The 15,798-nt window shown below is 42.5% G+C and overlaps 11 non-coding genes across 11 annotated transcripts; all 11 read right to left on the reverse strand.

Annotated features, from left to right (window-relative positions):
* Positions 1 to 217: 217 nt before the first annotated feature.
* On the reverse strand, positions 218 to 328 carry trnal-caa (transfer RNA leucine (anticodon CAA)). The gene is made up of 2 exons: positions 291 to 328; positions 218 to 263 (listed from the first exon to the last, which is right to left on the reverse strand). It is a non-coding gene; the product is annotated as a tRNA-Leu (tRNA).
* A 527-nt stretch (positions 329 to 855) lies between these two features.
* On the reverse strand, positions 856 to 928 carry trnak-cuu (transfer RNA lysine (anticodon CUU)). Its single transcript has one exon. It is a non-coding gene; the product is annotated as a tRNA-Lys (tRNA).
* A 714-nt stretch (positions 929 to 1,642) lies between these two features.
* On the reverse strand, positions 1,643 to 1,753 carry trnal-caa (transfer RNA leucine (anticodon CAA)). The gene is made up of 2 exons: positions 1,716 to 1,753; positions 1,643 to 1,688 (listed from the first exon to the last, which is right to left on the reverse strand). It is a non-coding gene; the product is annotated as a tRNA-Leu (tRNA).
* A 529-nt stretch (positions 1,754 to 2,282) lies between these two features.
* Positions 2,283 to 2,355, reverse strand: trnak-cuu (transfer RNA lysine (anticodon CUU)). The gene has a single exon. It is a non-coding gene; the product is annotated as a tRNA-Lys (tRNA).
* A 9,561-nt stretch (positions 2,356 to 11,916) lies between these two features.
* Positions 11,917 to 11,998, reverse strand: trnas-aga (transfer RNA serine (anticodon AGA)). Its single transcript has one exon. It is a non-coding gene; the product is annotated as a tRNA-Ser (tRNA).
* Positions 11,999 to 12,683: 685 nt separating this feature from the next.
* Positions 12,684 to 12,765, reverse strand: trnas-aga (transfer RNA serine (anticodon AGA)). The gene has a single exon. It is a non-coding gene; the product is annotated as a tRNA-Ser (tRNA).
* A 305-nt stretch (positions 12,766 to 13,070) lies between these two features.
* Positions 13,071 to 13,152, reverse strand: trnas-aga (transfer RNA serine (anticodon AGA)). The gene has a single exon. It is a non-coding gene; the product is annotated as a tRNA-Ser (tRNA).
* Positions 13,153 to 13,456: 304 nt separating this feature from the next.
* Positions 13,457 to 13,538, reverse strand: trnas-aga (transfer RNA serine (anticodon AGA)). Its single transcript has one exon. It is a non-coding gene; the product is annotated as a tRNA-Ser (tRNA).
* Positions 13,539 to 13,843: 305 nt separating this feature from the next.
* Positions 13,844 to 13,925, reverse strand: trnas-aga (transfer RNA serine (anticodon AGA)). The gene has a single exon. It is a non-coding gene; the product is annotated as a tRNA-Ser (tRNA).
* A 304-nt stretch (positions 13,926 to 14,229) lies between these two features.
* On the reverse strand, positions 14,230 to 14,311 carry trnas-aga (transfer RNA serine (anticodon AGA)). Its single transcript has one exon. It is a non-coding gene; the product is annotated as a tRNA-Ser (tRNA).
* Positions 14,312 to 14,982: 671 nt separating this feature from the next.
* Positions 14,983 to 15,064, reverse strand: trnas-gga (transfer RNA serine (anticodon GGA)). Its single transcript has one exon. It is a non-coding gene; the product is annotated as a tRNA-Ser (tRNA).
* Positions 15,065 to 15,798: the final 734 nt, after the last annotated feature.

The following is a 15,798-nucleotide window of genomic DNA, read 5'->3' on the forward strand; positions in this document are numbered from 1 at the left end:
TAACGACCCCACCCACATTGAGGTGGTTGTGAGTAAGTACTGGTGGAAAAGAGCTTAATGTTGCAGGAGAACTGCCTCATCGCACATCAGAATTGTGTATGTTAATGGGAGGAACTGAAGGCCCGTCTTCAGAGATAAATAACCTTTTTCACCATGGCCTGACACGGCTTTCTTCATGGTGTTCTAATATGCAAGTAAGATTTAAGCATGAAATTAATTTCAGGAGTGGGATTTGAACCCACGTCTCCTTTGGGAGACCAGAAGTCCCTGTGCTAAGGAAGGAATGAAGCCTTGAGTCTAGCGCCTTAGACCGCTCGGCCATCCTGACACCATTACTTCCGTGACTGTAAAATACCAGGAACGTGAACCAAAATGCAAAACGCTACTCCACTTGACTATATTCGACTCAGATTTTAGGGTTTTTCATGAGGGAGTAACAGCTGGTAGCAGGTACATTTTTAGCACATACAAGGCAGGGATTCGAGTTGAGTCGAGCCGAAAATGTGACGTCTACAGACTGCAGGCCACTGATTGGCCAGGGAGTGATGTCACTGGATGAGTAATGAAGGCAAGAGAGGGCCAGAGGCCATAGGTCATTATTCAGATTTTTCTTATTTTGTTTTAAAGTGAATGATCATACTTGAGCAAAAAGGGAATACAGAAATGACGTAAGCCCAAAGAAAGGTAAACATAATGCTCTTGCGCAAGTTTGAATGTTTTTGATTCATATTGTGCATTTCAGGAGGTTTGTGATCATTCAAAGAGGCACCACTGAGGACGCTGTGATGGTGGTAACAGAGCTGAACTTTGACTTTAAGGGCTGGATCAAACATCTGTTGATTATTAAAACTGCTACGCCCAACATGGGGCTCGAACCCATGACCCTGAGATTAAGAGTCTCATGCTCTACCGACTGAGCTAGCCGGGCTAATCGCATGTTATAAAACATGCCTTCTGAAAAAAAAGACGAGATAAAACAAGCCTAAGTCAACTTTCAGAGATTTAGAATGACATCAGAACACATTCCTCCTTTTCAACCTCTACCTACTCCACTCGACTGGATCCCACTCAGCTGTTAGGGTTTTCCATGAGGTAATACCACCTGGCACCAGGTGGTACAGTTTTAGCACCTACTCGGTCGGGGTCGAGTTGAGTTGAGCCCAAAATGTGACATCTACAGACTGCAGGCCACTGATTGGCCAGGGAGTGATGTCACTGGATGATTCATGAAAGCCACTCCTTAACAAGAACCGGCAACAGCAACAGTTGGATTTGATGTATTCTGTGATCGTCAACGAGGTGGATTGCTAGACGCAAAGACATAGACCAAGCAGCAGGTAAACCTTTGCCTCGATGTCCTAAATTGTTGTGTCATGTTTGTGTCACATAAGACTGACATCACAGGACTTTTGGACCTCCTTGCTATAACGATCCCACCCACATTGAGGTGGTTGTGAGTAAGTACTAGTGGAAAAGAGCTTAATGTTGCAGGAGAACTGCCTCATCGCACATCAGAATTGTGTATGTTAATGCGAGGAACTGAAGGCCCGTCTTCAGAGATAAATGCCCTTTTTCACCATGGCCTGACATGGCTTTCTTCATGGTCTTCTAATATGCAAGTAAGATTTAAGCATGAAATTAATGTCAGGAGTGGGATTTGAACCCACATCTCCTTTGGGAGACCAGAAGTCCCTGTGCTAAGGAAGGAATGAAGCCTTGAGTCTGGCGCCTTAGACCGCTCGGCCATCCTGACACCATTACTTCCCTGACTGTGTAAAATACGACAAACGTGAACCAAAATTCAAAACGCTACTCCACTTGACTATATTCGACTCAGGTTTTAGGGTTTTCCATGAGGGAGTAACAGCTGGTAGCAGGTACATTTTTAGCACCTACACGGCAGGGATTCGAGTTGAGTCAAGCCGAAAATGTGACGTCTACAGACTGCAGGCCACTGATTGGCCAGGGAGTGATGTCACTGGATGAGTAATGAAGGCAAGAGAGGGCCAGAGGCCATGGGTCGTTATTCAGATTTTTCTTATTTTGTTTTAAAGTGAATGATCATACTTGAGCAAAAAGGAAATACAGAAATGGCGTAAGCCCAAAGAAAGGTAAACATAAGGCTCTTGCGCAAGTTTGAATTTTTTTGATTCATATTGTGCATTTCAGGAGGTTTGTGATCATTCAAAGAGGCACCACTGAGGACGCTGTGATGGTGGTAACAGAGCTGAACTTTGACTTTAAGGGCTGGATCAAACATCTGTTGATTATTAAAACTGCTACGCCCAACGTGGGGCTCGAACCCACAACCCTGAGATTAAGAGTCTCATGCTCTACCGACTGAGCTAGCCGGGCTAATCGCATGTTATAAAATATGCCTTAAGAAAAAAAAAGACGAGATAATACAAGCCTAAGTCAACTTTCAGAGATTTAGAATGACATCAGAACACATTCCTCCTTTTCAACCTCTACCTACTCCACTCGACTGGATCCCACTCAGCTTTTAGGGTTTTCCATGAGGTAACACCACCTGGCACCAGGTGGTACATTTTTAGCACCTACTCGGTCGGGGTCGAGTTGAGTTGAGCCGAAAATGTGACATCTACAGACTGCAGGCCACTGATTGGCCAGGGATTGATGTCACTGGATGAGTCATGAAAGCCACTCCTTAACAAGAACCGGCAACAGCAACAGTTGGATTTGATGTATTCTGTGATCGTCAACGAGGTGGATTGCTAGACGCAAAGACATAGACCAAGCAGCAGGTAAACCTTTACCTCGATGTCCTAAATTGTTGTGTCATGTTTGTGTCACATAAGACTGACATCACAGGACTTTTGGACCTCCTTGCTATAACGACCCCACCCACATTGAGGTGGTTGTGAGTAAGTACTGGCGGAAAAGAGCTTAATGTTGCTGGAGAACTGCCTCATCGCACATTAGAATTAATAATAATAATAATACATTTTATTTATAGGCACCTTTCATAGGCACTCAAGGGGGGTATTCCTAGAAAGTAGCTAAAGAAAGCCAGGCTGTAGCCGGAAAGCGTCGCTTTAACTGACACCATCTTCCAATTAAGCCTCAAGTCGTTCCATGAAGCCAGCTCAGCTGCATCTCAGTGAGGCTAATCCAAGCGAGGCTTACATAGCCTAGCTAAGTGCGAGTGTACGAGGAACGTAAGAAGCCCTGACGAGTGGATGGTGGAAAAACAGAGATGGTAGAAAAGGAGAGCGAGACAAGAGCTTTTATTTTTTCGGCAGCTGAACAAATAATGCTTATGGAGCTGTATGAGGATTTTAAAAGTTCATCACCAGAAATGGTAATACAGCTGTGATCAATAAAGCGAAGAAACGGCATGGCTAACACCTGCAGACAGACTAAATAAGTTCTGAAAGTTTCATACCATTGTCAATTGTTAGACATTTATTTCACTGTCCTCATGTATTTATGCTCTCCTCTTGGTGTTATAATTTGTTTACATAAAGCATGCTGAATTGTCTCTGTATGAGATGTACAGCACACATATACTGGCCCTGCTCACTTTATTAATAACCCAATAATCGACATGCATCATCATACTTTGTGACCATATTATCCTGTGTGTGTGACCCAGATATTAATTTTTCACTTTTACATCTCAACAGGAGCAATCTTAACAGCCAAAAGCGTACCTGGCAGCAGGTGAAGGTAAAGTACAGGAAAATATTTCAGAGTGGTAAGTAGCCTTTGAAGAAATGTGTTTGTCCAATAAAGAGAGCAGCAAACTAGATATGGAATACAAGAAACTGAAAATAAAAAAGATCAAGCTAGAGATTATGAAACTGGAGAGGGATGTTAGTATAAATTCAGATAAAGGAGAATTTCATGTTGTGAACTGTATTTAATTCTGTTTTCTCTCCACAGCTTGAGAAACATGTAATAATAATTAAACAATTCAACACAACTTGAACTCAAACTTGTCATTATTGTGCGGTTCATGCAACGTGTTAGAAATGTGTTTTTTACATTTATATTCACAGTGGGGTGCCATGACCTAAACGTGTGGAAAGTTATAAATCATCTCTGTCCATTTAGCCTTCTTACACTTGCTCTGACTTAAACTGCTACTGTGTCAATGCTAAATTATGAAAAGAAGTTCTAACTCAAAGGTCACAACAATAAGGATCAAAGGAAATATGTGTCCCTGTATAGGTCCCTCACTGTGTCAGGAAAAACTGAGTCCTTTCAGGCACTAGAACCTGCAGGGACTCAACGAAGAAAAGACTTCAGCCTGAAAAGTTGTCCACAAGACAAAATGTATAAAATATGAAGTATACTATTAATTTAAGATGGCTCAGTCAGAAGTCAGCCATGGTGCCTGAGAAGTTTAAGCAATGAACCTGTATTTAATTTGGCCAAAGGTCATTTCTATCTGTGCCCTTGTTTTAGCATGTGCATGTGCATGTGCATGTGCATGTGCATGTGCATGTGCATGTGCATGTGCATGTGCATGTGCATGTGCATGTGCATGTGCATGTGCATGTGCATGTGCATGCTTCTTTCTGAACACAACACACAGAGTGGACACATCATGGCTGGGACAGCAGCAGCAGCCACAAACACGTCCAAACTTTCTGTATTCAGCAGATGTGGAGAGGGCTCCTCAGGAATATAGCTGATGTATCACTCTTTAAAGAAAGTCCACCAAAACTTTGGACACATTCTGAGTCTCCACAAAAGAAGAAGATATGTTGTTGAAAAGTCAGTTTGTCATTTTATCGAGGTCTCTCTGCTCTTTGTGTAACTTAGATATTCTACATCTGAAATGATTCTTTATAAAGTATTTTATTCAAATAAAACGATAACCTCTGATCTGAAGACAGCTGATTTAGTGCCGGTCACATGACCACATCATTTATAGGATTAAAAACATGTTAGATTTGTACAAAAGAGCCTCAGATTATCAACACTGATTATTTTAGATCTAAAGAAATGAATGATCACTTTTCTTTGTGGGACACGTTTCCATCAAAGTGTGAGACGATATGAATGAATGAATGAGTTCAGAGATGGTTCAAACAGCTCTTCAACATGTTGAACTCATCACTTAAAGAAGAGACGGAGAGGTCATTTAAGGGCTGTAAATCATCTTTAATGGTGCCACATGTGTTCAGTTTGTCTTTGTTACCATAACTGGAAAAACACTGATGATCAGGACTGAATAAATGTTACTGATCCATGTTCAGTTCAGCTCTAATGTAACTAATATCTGCTGGAACTGTGACGGAAGGGGACTCTTCATTTATGGTGATTTCGCCCTCTTGTGGTGTAAATATAAACTGCATGATGTCAGTTTCATGATGCAGAAACTCCGTGAAAAAAATAAATGTGGAAATATAAAGACTTTTCTCATCTTCTTGTTGAAGCTCCAGCCTCCATCATATCATAAAGATCTCATCCATCCTTTCCCTGTTCCTGCTGCACACACCTGTTGTAGTATAAGCAGCAGGATATCAGAGTCTCCTGAGGTGACACCACAGTCTGGAATACAGATGTTGGTCAATTGTTCAGAACAACATACTCACACACACACGCATCAAATGAAGCACAAGCTGTGTTTGTGGAACCAACAGGAGGCCGTTGATGTCTGCAGTGATTTTATTGGCATTAAGACTCGTTAGAGCGGAGTTATTGAATATTTCTGCAGCAGGTGTTGCAGCTGGCTGCACATGGAGACTAATGTTATTTTCCTGCTCCAAGGACAGCTTCTTTGGATTCAAATGTTTATCTGATGGAGAGAGGTGTGATTTGATCTGGAACGACGCTTTATTTTGGAGGTATTTATTCAGCAAGTGCGAATCTGTCAATATGTGTCAAACTTTACCGAACCCTGTTGCTGTTGTTCTACCGCTGCCTCCATCTTTTAGTGTCCGCGTTAAAGCAATACAATGTAACTCCTCAAAAAGCCCATTATGGAGCTCCCCCTACAGGCTTGGAGGTAATGTACGGTTACACTGTCGTAAATACAACACCCTTTCACTTTCACGTTTCACGTTTGTTGACGAACCGGCGAGGAGTCAGAAGGTGCAAGCTATGTCGACCGAGAAGGTAAGAGTAATCAAATGTACCTGGGAGCGTGAGAGGGGTCTATTTGTTTTTGCGGTAGGTGTGCCAGAAAGCAAGTCGAAGTACTCCCGGGCCGGTCCAGCAAAGTTACATAGCGCAGTTTTTCCAACTGAGACCCCCGAAGGGCATAGGAGACAGGCCAATCGTAATATTAAAACTCATTCTAGCCGCACAATTTTTTTCAAGCTGCTATTTTAAGGTAGAAATGTTACATAGTATTGCTTTAATGTGTGGCTTTGATGTTTTAACTAACATGTTAAACAGTGTTTAATAAACACCAGAGTCACACAGAGAAAACAGACCAACAGCTGCGGTGTCCAGGGAGCCTAAAGGAGGAATGAGGGCTTTTCTCTGAGAGCGAAGGTGTCAGTACAGCAGAGGAAACATCCCACATGTAGCGGACACTTGAGTTTCTATTTGTTGTCTTTTTAGGCGTGTTGAATCAGTTTTTTGGGGTTCACTCCTCAGCTGCTGGACTCCTGTCTGCCCCTCCAAACGGCTGAAAACTTTCTACTGTATACACTTAAAAACATGAAGCCTCTTGTGTTTGTTCTTGTGGACAACTTTCCTGTTAGCTGAAACATTTCAGAGTTCTCCTCAGACTGTATTCAGTGGGCATAAAGGTGTCTTTAACAGAGGGAACGAGGATTTATCTCTGTGCTTCACCCCGGCAGAAGCAGACAGTGAGGGGGCGGGGCTTGTTCCAAACGCTCAGCTGCTCTCCCATTGGTTATTAATTATGACGTCAGAGACGGACAGAGTTCCTACTGGCTCCTGAAGCCAGTGTAGCGGAAGTGGTTCTGGAGGCAGCAGCGACACTTGTAATGTTCACAGCTTCTGTTTGACACCTCAGAGTTTATAAAACTCATACAACACTATCAGAACACATGAGCCTCTTTCGGACTGTAGGAACCTTTGGCAGTTCTAATAACCTTTTAATCCGCAGGGCCGTTTTCTCCCGTGTTCGGACATACAGGAACTCGGGGCTTTCTCCCTTAGTTCCTATAACTATTTAGCTCCTTCTCCGAGGTCGGGTCTTTTCATAGTTCTATAGAACTAATCTAAGGGAGGTGTGTGGTGGTCGGTAGCTACGCCCCATGTAATTCTATCACGGCTGAAATGTCTCCTCATATGACACAGACACAACCGGCGGGTGTTTAATAAGTTAAACTTACACTGGTCTCATTTGTCAGCAGCGCTCTGCTCTCCTTTCTTCCTTCATGAAATAAAAAAGTATCTCCTGACTCTCTCTGTGAGCTCTTCCAGCCTCGATATTAGACGCCTAATGTGATTGTCCATGATTAATATCACCATCATGCAGACCATAAACACAGTGGCCTCCTAGCTCTCCATATTACCTTCTTGGTGGTGTTTTTTCTACTCTCCTTACTTTTACCGTTTTGTTTTGTGTTTGAATGTGGCGCTAAACGGCTAACGGCTAACACGTCACTGAAGCAGACGGCTGCGCGCGGCGCATCAGTCCCTATCAGGTCCCGACTCATGTGCGAATGCAGACTGAAACAGTTCCGCTGGGGAAGGATAGTTATCAGAACGAAATTCGTGGAGGGTAGTTCTGATAACTACTTTCTTAGAACGGTCTGTCCGAAAGTGGCTATGGTCTCCATAGGAACCTTTATAAATTCAGGCTTTCTAAAGTAACGGGACACACACACATCAGTCCAATCCAGATGTTTTTCTCATCTTTTCATAGTTTCCTGTTTTGCCTTCATAACTCAGATGGAATCAGTCAGTGAAAAACACAGCAGGCTGTGAGAGAAAGTAAAGGTGTTCACCAGACCAACCAAGCCTGAACCTGAGGGATGTATCACTGAAATTACTGAGCACATCATCAGACAGGAGAAGAAGAAGCCCATTTTCACTGATATCAGCATCAGACAGCAGACCTGGAGGTGCTTTTCTCTCTACAGCTGGCCTTCACTCCTCTGTGTCTTCTCTCCAACCATCTTTGTCCCAACCATTGCATCTGTGGTGTTCAGCACATCTGCAGCATCAGGCCCGCTGGCTCCGTTCCGCTCGTCTTCTGCAGACGGAGCTTTTTCATGGCAGGAAACCATCCAGTAAGTCAGGATTCTGCAGGAACCACTGGAAGACTTTCACTTCCTCTTTAGTTGAACGCTTCATCAAACTGACATCATGCAGTTCCTCTATTCGCCACCAGAGGGAGACACATCTCCATCAATGCAGAGTCCCGCTCAGTATTACTGACAGTACTTCACAGCCACTGAGAGGACACATTTAAATCAGTAACATACAAAGAAATGATTTCTATATTTGAGCCAGGCTTCCACCTCCATATAAGACACACACTGTGTCCTCATACAACAAGCAGCTCTCCTGTCTGAGCGTCACATCTTTACAGTTAGCATCAGCACACACAGCATGTTGATGAAGATTCTCACTCATCCAGCTCATGGTAATCCTAAGAGCTCACATCCTCTGGCCTAAAAGGCCTCTAGCAAAGAGCCAGATAAGACCAGAGCCTCCAGATAAAGGGCCTTATGAGCTGCTGAAGTTCTTCAGGTAAATAAGTTTATATTAGTTTCTCTTTTGGTCCGAGGCTCTGGTGCTCTGGAGTTACACCAAGTGTTTCTGAATGTTAGCTGCAACACCTTTAAAACCTGTTTTATCTCCATGCAAACAACAGATAATCCTAACTGTCCTGTAGTTCGTAATGTGTCAGATCTCCATTTATTCCATCTCTTTCGCTGCAGTTTTAAAACTTCATTACATTTGTTTTGTTGTTGAACCACCAAACCAGCTCAGAAGACACAGTATTTAATGGCTATCAGGTTGAGTGGAGGATGTAAATGAACAAGTGGTTCACTTCAAGGCAAGTAAGAACATTCATCTTGAAAATCAACAGATATCAGCTTGCTGCACTTTTGCATGAAAGGATAACAAATCCAAGCCTGCAATTATTATTAAGTTTTAAACAAGAGGCACAAGACTGAAGCGTTGAAACAGACAATTATAGCAGATAATAAAACACTTGTGATCTGTGGTGATTTCAACACTGACCTCTTAAAGGTACATACTCCTAAACAAACTTGTGATTTCTTGGCAGCGTTATACGGTAGAGGCTTGTATCCACTGATCACAAAGCCGAGCAGAGGAGCCACAGATAGTGCAACATTAACTGACAACATTTTTACACATTCCTTGGACACTGGTATAAATAGTGGTTTGGTAATAAGTGATGTAAGTGATCATTTAGCTGTATTTGCAACATTTAATGATCAGCTACAGAGGAAGAAAACAGAAAAGCGTAGATATGAAAGGGTAAGGACTGTTAAAGCAATTAATGCTTCAGAAATGAGCTTTAAAACAAGAGTGGAATGAGTTTCATACAGATGAAGTAAACACTGCAGACAATTCATTCTTCAACTGTTATTTATCTCTCTATGATAAACACTGTCCAACAGGTTTATGTTCACATAAGCATAGTTATGCTGAGAAACCTCGGATAACAAAGGGATTAAAAAATACATGTAAGAAGAAAAATAAACTTTATGGAGACTTCATCAAAACTAGAACAGAGGTTGCTGAAAAACGCTGAGATGTACAAAAACAGGCTGACCAACATGTTGAGGCAAGCAAAGAAGCAACATTATGATAAAATGTTACAAATAAATCAAAATAATATGAAGCGCACATGGAACATCCTAAATAATGTAATGGTGAATAAGCCTTGATCACCAGATCAACCTAAGTGTTTCATAAAGGACAATAAGGTGTTTGGCAATCTGACTGAAGCGGCTGATGAATGGAACTCAGTACAGCGGCTCGTGAATCCTCTGGTGCACGTTGAGCATCGTCATGCTCTTGAATTCCTTCCTGCAGTCGTCACATTTCATGAGGTCCCTCATTTCCACGAGGTTCTCCTGGTGCTCCTTCAGGGCGGACGCGTACTGGACGTGTAAAGTGATGTCCTGAAGAAAGAGGAAAAAATCCAGCAAAGACCTGACACAGGAGCTGAGAGATGCATCTGGACCTTCAGCTGATCCATCGGCTGTTGGCCCGAGCCTCATCAGAGATGGGCTCCATGGAAGGGTGGCTTTCAAGAAGCTGTTCTTAAAGACATGGTTGGTAATCCTGTTCAGAAACACATTTTGTAATACTGGGTGAAATGGTCCGTCTATCCTGAGAGATAGACACATAGAGATAGAGATCGCCTACAAAAAACCAATCAGATGCCTCTGCTTTCTGCCTACGCCCCCCTCTATCGGCTCCCTGCTCCATGTGGCATGCGGTTCTACCAGCTTTGGATGAAGTACTGACGGAATGGGGAGGGGGGGGTGGGGCTTAGAGGAGTGGACACTTTCGAATCTTGCTAGCTCTCTTGCTAGCTCTTTAGGATTACCTACCATAGCTTTAAGGAAGGGAAACAGTAAGCGTTGTTTCTAAGTGCTTGTTAAAATGACTATTTAATATAGTAATTAAGTGTTTTTTAGGCGATGTGAAAACCGTTTGCTGTGACTTTCAAATATGCTTCAAAAACTGGAGGTGTTTCTTCAGATAAACTCCTGACCAACTGTGAAAAAGCAGTGAAAATGTCTGGCCTGTATAAACTTTGTGATGTCGTACAAGATCAGAGATGACATTGACTTTTCACAACCGTGAGTCAATAATGTTATCGTTGTCGGCAGCATTTGAACCTACGCTCGGAGACCCCAATGGTTTTCTAATCCATCGCCTTAACCGCTCGGCCACGACAACGACATACACTAGTGTTCACCTTTGACATTCAACGGTTACAAATCATCATTTTCATGAAAGAATTCAACTCCTGAGACAGACCTAAGTATTGGCAATCAAGAAAAAAGCTTTTTTGTTTGTTTGTTAGAAATGGTCAATCTTTCAAAATGGGTCAGAAGAAGGAACTGTGTCTTCAGAGATCAATCTGTGCAGGAGTTCATGTGATCAAAGACACGTCTGCCCTCTGTTTTGTTTAATCAAATGGTCCAAGGAACTTGTGCTTCTTTCCAGGTTAACTTTTCGCAACCCTGAGTCAATAATGTTATTGTTGTCCGCAGGATTTGAACCTACGCAGGGACACCCCAAAGGATTAATAATCCATCGCTTTAACCTCTCGGCCACAACAACGACATACATGTATGTTCATCTTTGACATTCAACGGTTACAAATCATCATTTTCATGAAGGACTTCAACTCCTGAGACAGACCTAAGTTATGGCGATCAAGAAAAAGCTTTTTTGTTTGTTTGTTAGAAATGGTCAATCTTTCAAAATGGGTCAGAGGAAGGAGCTGTGTCTTCAGAGATCAATCTGTGCAAGAGTTCATGTGATCAACATGTGATCTGGCATTTGTTTTGTTTAATCAAATGGTCAAAGAACTTGTGCTTCTTTCCAGGTTAACTTTTCGCAACCCTGAGTCAATAATGTTATCGTTGTCGGCAGGACTCCATCCTACACGGGGAAACACCAAGGGATTTCTAATCCATCGCCTTAACCTCTCGGCCACGACAACGACATACATGTATGTTCATCTTTGACATTCAACGGTTACAAATCATCATTTTCATGAAGGACTTCAACTCCTGAGACAGACCTAAGTTATGGCGATCAAGAAAAAGCTTTTTTTTTTGTTAGAAATGGTCAGTCTTCGAAATGGGTCAGAGGAAGAAGCTGTGTCTTCAGAGATCAATCTGTGCAGAAGTTCATGTGATCAAAGACACGTCTGCCCTCTGTTTTGTTTCATCAAATAGTCTAAGGAACTTGTGCTTCTTTCCAGGTTAACTTTTCGCAACTCTGAGTCAATAATGTTATCGTTGTCGGCAGGATTTGAACCTACGCGGGGAGACCCCAATGGATTTCTAATCCATCGCCTTAACCGCTCGGCCACGACAACGACATACACATGTGTTCACCTTTGACATTCAACGGTTACAAATCACCATTTTCATGAAGGACTTCAACTCCTGAGACAGACCTAAGTTATGGCAATCAAGAAAAAAGCTTTTTTGTTTGTTTGTTAGAAATGGTCAATATTTCAAAATGGGTCAGAGGAAGGAGCTGTGTCTTCAGAGATCAATCTGTGCAAGAGTTCATGTGATCAACATGTGATCTGGCATTTGTTTTGTTTAATCAAATGGTCAAAGAACTTGTGCTTCTTTCCAGGTTAACTTTTCGCAACCCTGAGTCAATAATGTTATCGTTGTCGGCAGGACTCGATCCTACACGGGGAAACACCAAGGGATTTCTAATCCATCGCCTTAACCTCTCGGCCACGACAACGACATACATGTATGTTCATCTTTGACATTCAACGGTTACAAATCATCATTTTCATGAAGGACTTCAACTCCTGAGACAGACCTAAGTTATGGCGATCAAGAAAAAGCTTTTTTTTTTGTTAGAAATGGTCAGTCTTCGAAATGGGTCAGAGGAAGAAGCTGTGTCTTCAGAGATCAATCTGTGCAGAAGTTCATGTGATCAAAGACACGTCTGCCCTCTGTTTTGTTTCATCAAATAGTCTAAGGAACTTGTGCTTCTTTCCAGGTTAACTTTTCGCAACTCTGAGTCAATAATGTTATCGTTGTCGGCAGGATTTGAACCTACGCGGGGAGACCCCAATGGATTTCTAATCCATCGCCTTAACCGCTCGGCCACGACAACGACATACACATGTGTTCACCTTTGACATTCAACGGTTACAAATCACCATTTTCATGAAGGACTTCAACTCCTGAGACAGACCTAAGTTATGGCAATCAAGAAAAAAGCTTTTTTGTTTGTTTGTTAGAAATGGTCAATATTTCAAAATGGGTCAGAGGAAGAAGCTGTGTCTTCAGAGATCAATCTGTGCAGGAGTTCATGTGATCAACGACACGTCTGGCCTTTGTTTTATTTAATTCAATGGTCTAAGGAACTTGTGCTTCTTTCCAGATTAACTTTTTGCCACCCTGGGTCAATAATGTTATCGTTGTCGGCAGGACTCGAACCTACGCGGGGAAACGCCAATGGATTTCTAATCCATCGCCTTAACCTCTCGGCCACGACAACGACATATACTCGTGTTCACCTTTGACATTCATCGGTTACAAATCATCATTTTCATGAAGGAATTCAACTCCTGAGACAGACCTAAGATATGGCGATCAAGACAAAGCTTTTTTGTTTGTTTGTTAGAAATGGTAAATCTTTCAAAATGGCTCAGAGGAAGAAGCTGTGTCTTCAGAGATCAATCTGTGCAGAAGTTCATGTGATCAAAGACACGTCTGCCCTCTGTTTTGTTTCATCAAATAGTCTAAGGAACTTGTGCTTCTTTCCAGGTTAACTTTTCGCAACTCTGAGTCAATAATGTTATCGTTGTCGGCAGGATTTGAACCTACGCGGGGAGACCCCAATGGATTTCTAATCCATCGCCTTAACCGCTCGGCCACGACAACGACATACACATGTGTTCACCTTTGACATTCAACGGTTACAAATCACCATTTTCATGAAGGACTTCAACTCCTGAGACAGACCTAAGTTATGGCAATCAAGAAAAAAGCTTTTTTGTTTGTTTGTTAGAAATGGTCAATATTTCAAAATGGGTCAGAGGAAGAAGCTGTGTCTTCAGAGATCAATCTGTGCAGGAGTTCATGTGATCAACGACACGTCTGGCCTTTGTTTTATTTAATTCAATGGTCTAAGGAACTTGTGCTTCTTTCCAGATTAACTTTTTGCCACCCTGGGTCAATAATGTTATCGTTGTCGGCAGGACTCGAACCTACGCGGGGAAACGCCAATGGATTTCTAATCCATCGCCTTAACCTCTCGGCCACGACAACGACATATACTCGTGTTCACCTTTGACATTCATCGGTTACAAATCATCATTTTCATGAAGGAATTCAACTCCTGAGACAGACCTAAGATATGGCGATCAAGACAAAGCTTTTTTGTTTGTTTGTTAGAAATGGTAAATCTTTCAAAATGGCTCAGAGGAAGAAGCTGTGTCTTCAGAGATCAATCTGTGCAGAAGTTCATGTGATCAAAGACACGTCTGCCCTCTGTTTTGTTTCATCAAATAGTCTAAGGAACTTGTGCTTCTTTCCAGGTTAACTTTTCGCAACTCTGAGTCAATAATGTTATCGTTGTCGGCAGGATTTGAACCTACGCGGGGCGACCCCAATGGATTTCTAATCCATCGCCTTAACCTCTCGGCCACGACAACGACATACACTCGTGTTCACCTTTGACATTCATCGGTTACAAATCATCGTTTTCATGAAGGTCTTCAACTCCTGAGACAGACCTAAGTTATGGCGATCAAGAAAAAGCTTTTTTGTTTGTTTGTTAGAAATGGTCACTCTTTCAAAATGGGTCAGAGGAAGGAGCTGTGTCTTCAGAGATCAATCTGTGCAAGAGTTCATGTGATCAACATGTTATCTGGCCTTTGTTTTGTTTAATCAAATGGTCCAAGGAACTTGTGCTTCTTTCCAGGTTAACTTTAAGCAACCCTGAGTCAATAATGTTATCGTTGTCGGCAGAACTCGAACCTGCGCGGGGAGACCCTGATGGATCGCCTTAACCTCTCGGCCACGACAACAACATAAACTCGTGTTCACCTTTGACATTCAACGGTTACAAATCATCATTTTCATGGAGGAATTCAACTCCTGAGACAGACCTAAGTTATGGCGATCAAGAAAAAGCTTTTTTGTTTGTAATGGTCAATCTTTCGAAATGGGTCAGAAGAAGGAGCTGTGTCTTCAGAGATCAATCTGTGCAGAAGTTCATGTGATCAAAGACACGTCTGCCCTCTGTTTTGTTTCATCAAATGGTCCAAGGAACTTGTGCTTCTTTCCAGGTTAACTTTTCGCAACCCTGAGTCACTAATGTTATCGTCGTCTGCAGGACTCGAACCTGCGCAGGGAGACCCCAATGGACTTCCAATCCATCGCCTTAACCGCTCGGCCACGACAACGACATACATGTATCTTCATCTTTGACGTTCAACGGTTACAAATCATCATTTTCATGAAGGACTTCAACTCCTGAGACAGACCTAAGATATGACGATCAAGAAAAAGCTTTTTTGTTTGTTTGTTAGAAATGGTCAGTCTTCGAAATATGTGAGAGGAAGGAGTTGTGTCTTCAGAGATCAATCTGTGCAGGGGCGCGTTGTACAAAAGTAGGATTTAGACATCCAGGATGAATTACTTAGCCAGGTTCAAGGAATCCAAAACATGGGCGCCCAGGCTTAGTTGGTTGCACAAAGGCCAATCCAGGATGAGCAGACACGGATTCATTAAGCCAGCTGAAAGCGATCCTGGATAAGTGCTGCACACGGCTTTCTTAAATAGACCCCACGATCGGTCATAGATTCACTGATTCACCATGGCAACAAGGGCGGCGTATTTCTCCCCAGCTGAGCAATAATTATTAATGGAAGCATATGAAGAGGTGACGGAGAAAATAAAACAAAAAGGAAATACTGCCACAGTTAAAAAACAAAGGGAGCAAGCTTGGCAAACCATTGCTGACCGCCTGAATGCGTAAGTAGTGCACAAATCACACTCACCACTCCACTGAAATTATCACAATTAGGCAGTGTTCGAAGTACGGGGGACTCGGGGGATTCGAGACCCCCTGAAACTGACAAGAGACCCCCCTGAAAACATGATTTGGGAAATGTTGGGGGGGTCTCTAAAATATTGG

This window comes from Odontesthes bonariensis, chromosome 11 (assembly GCF_027942865.1).
Source record: "Odontesthes bonariensis isolate fOdoBon6 chromosome 11, fOdoBon6.hap1, whole genome shotgun sequence".
NCBI lineage: Eukaryota > Metazoa > Chordata > Actinopteri > Atheriniformes > Atherinopsidae > Odontesthes > Odontesthes bonariensis.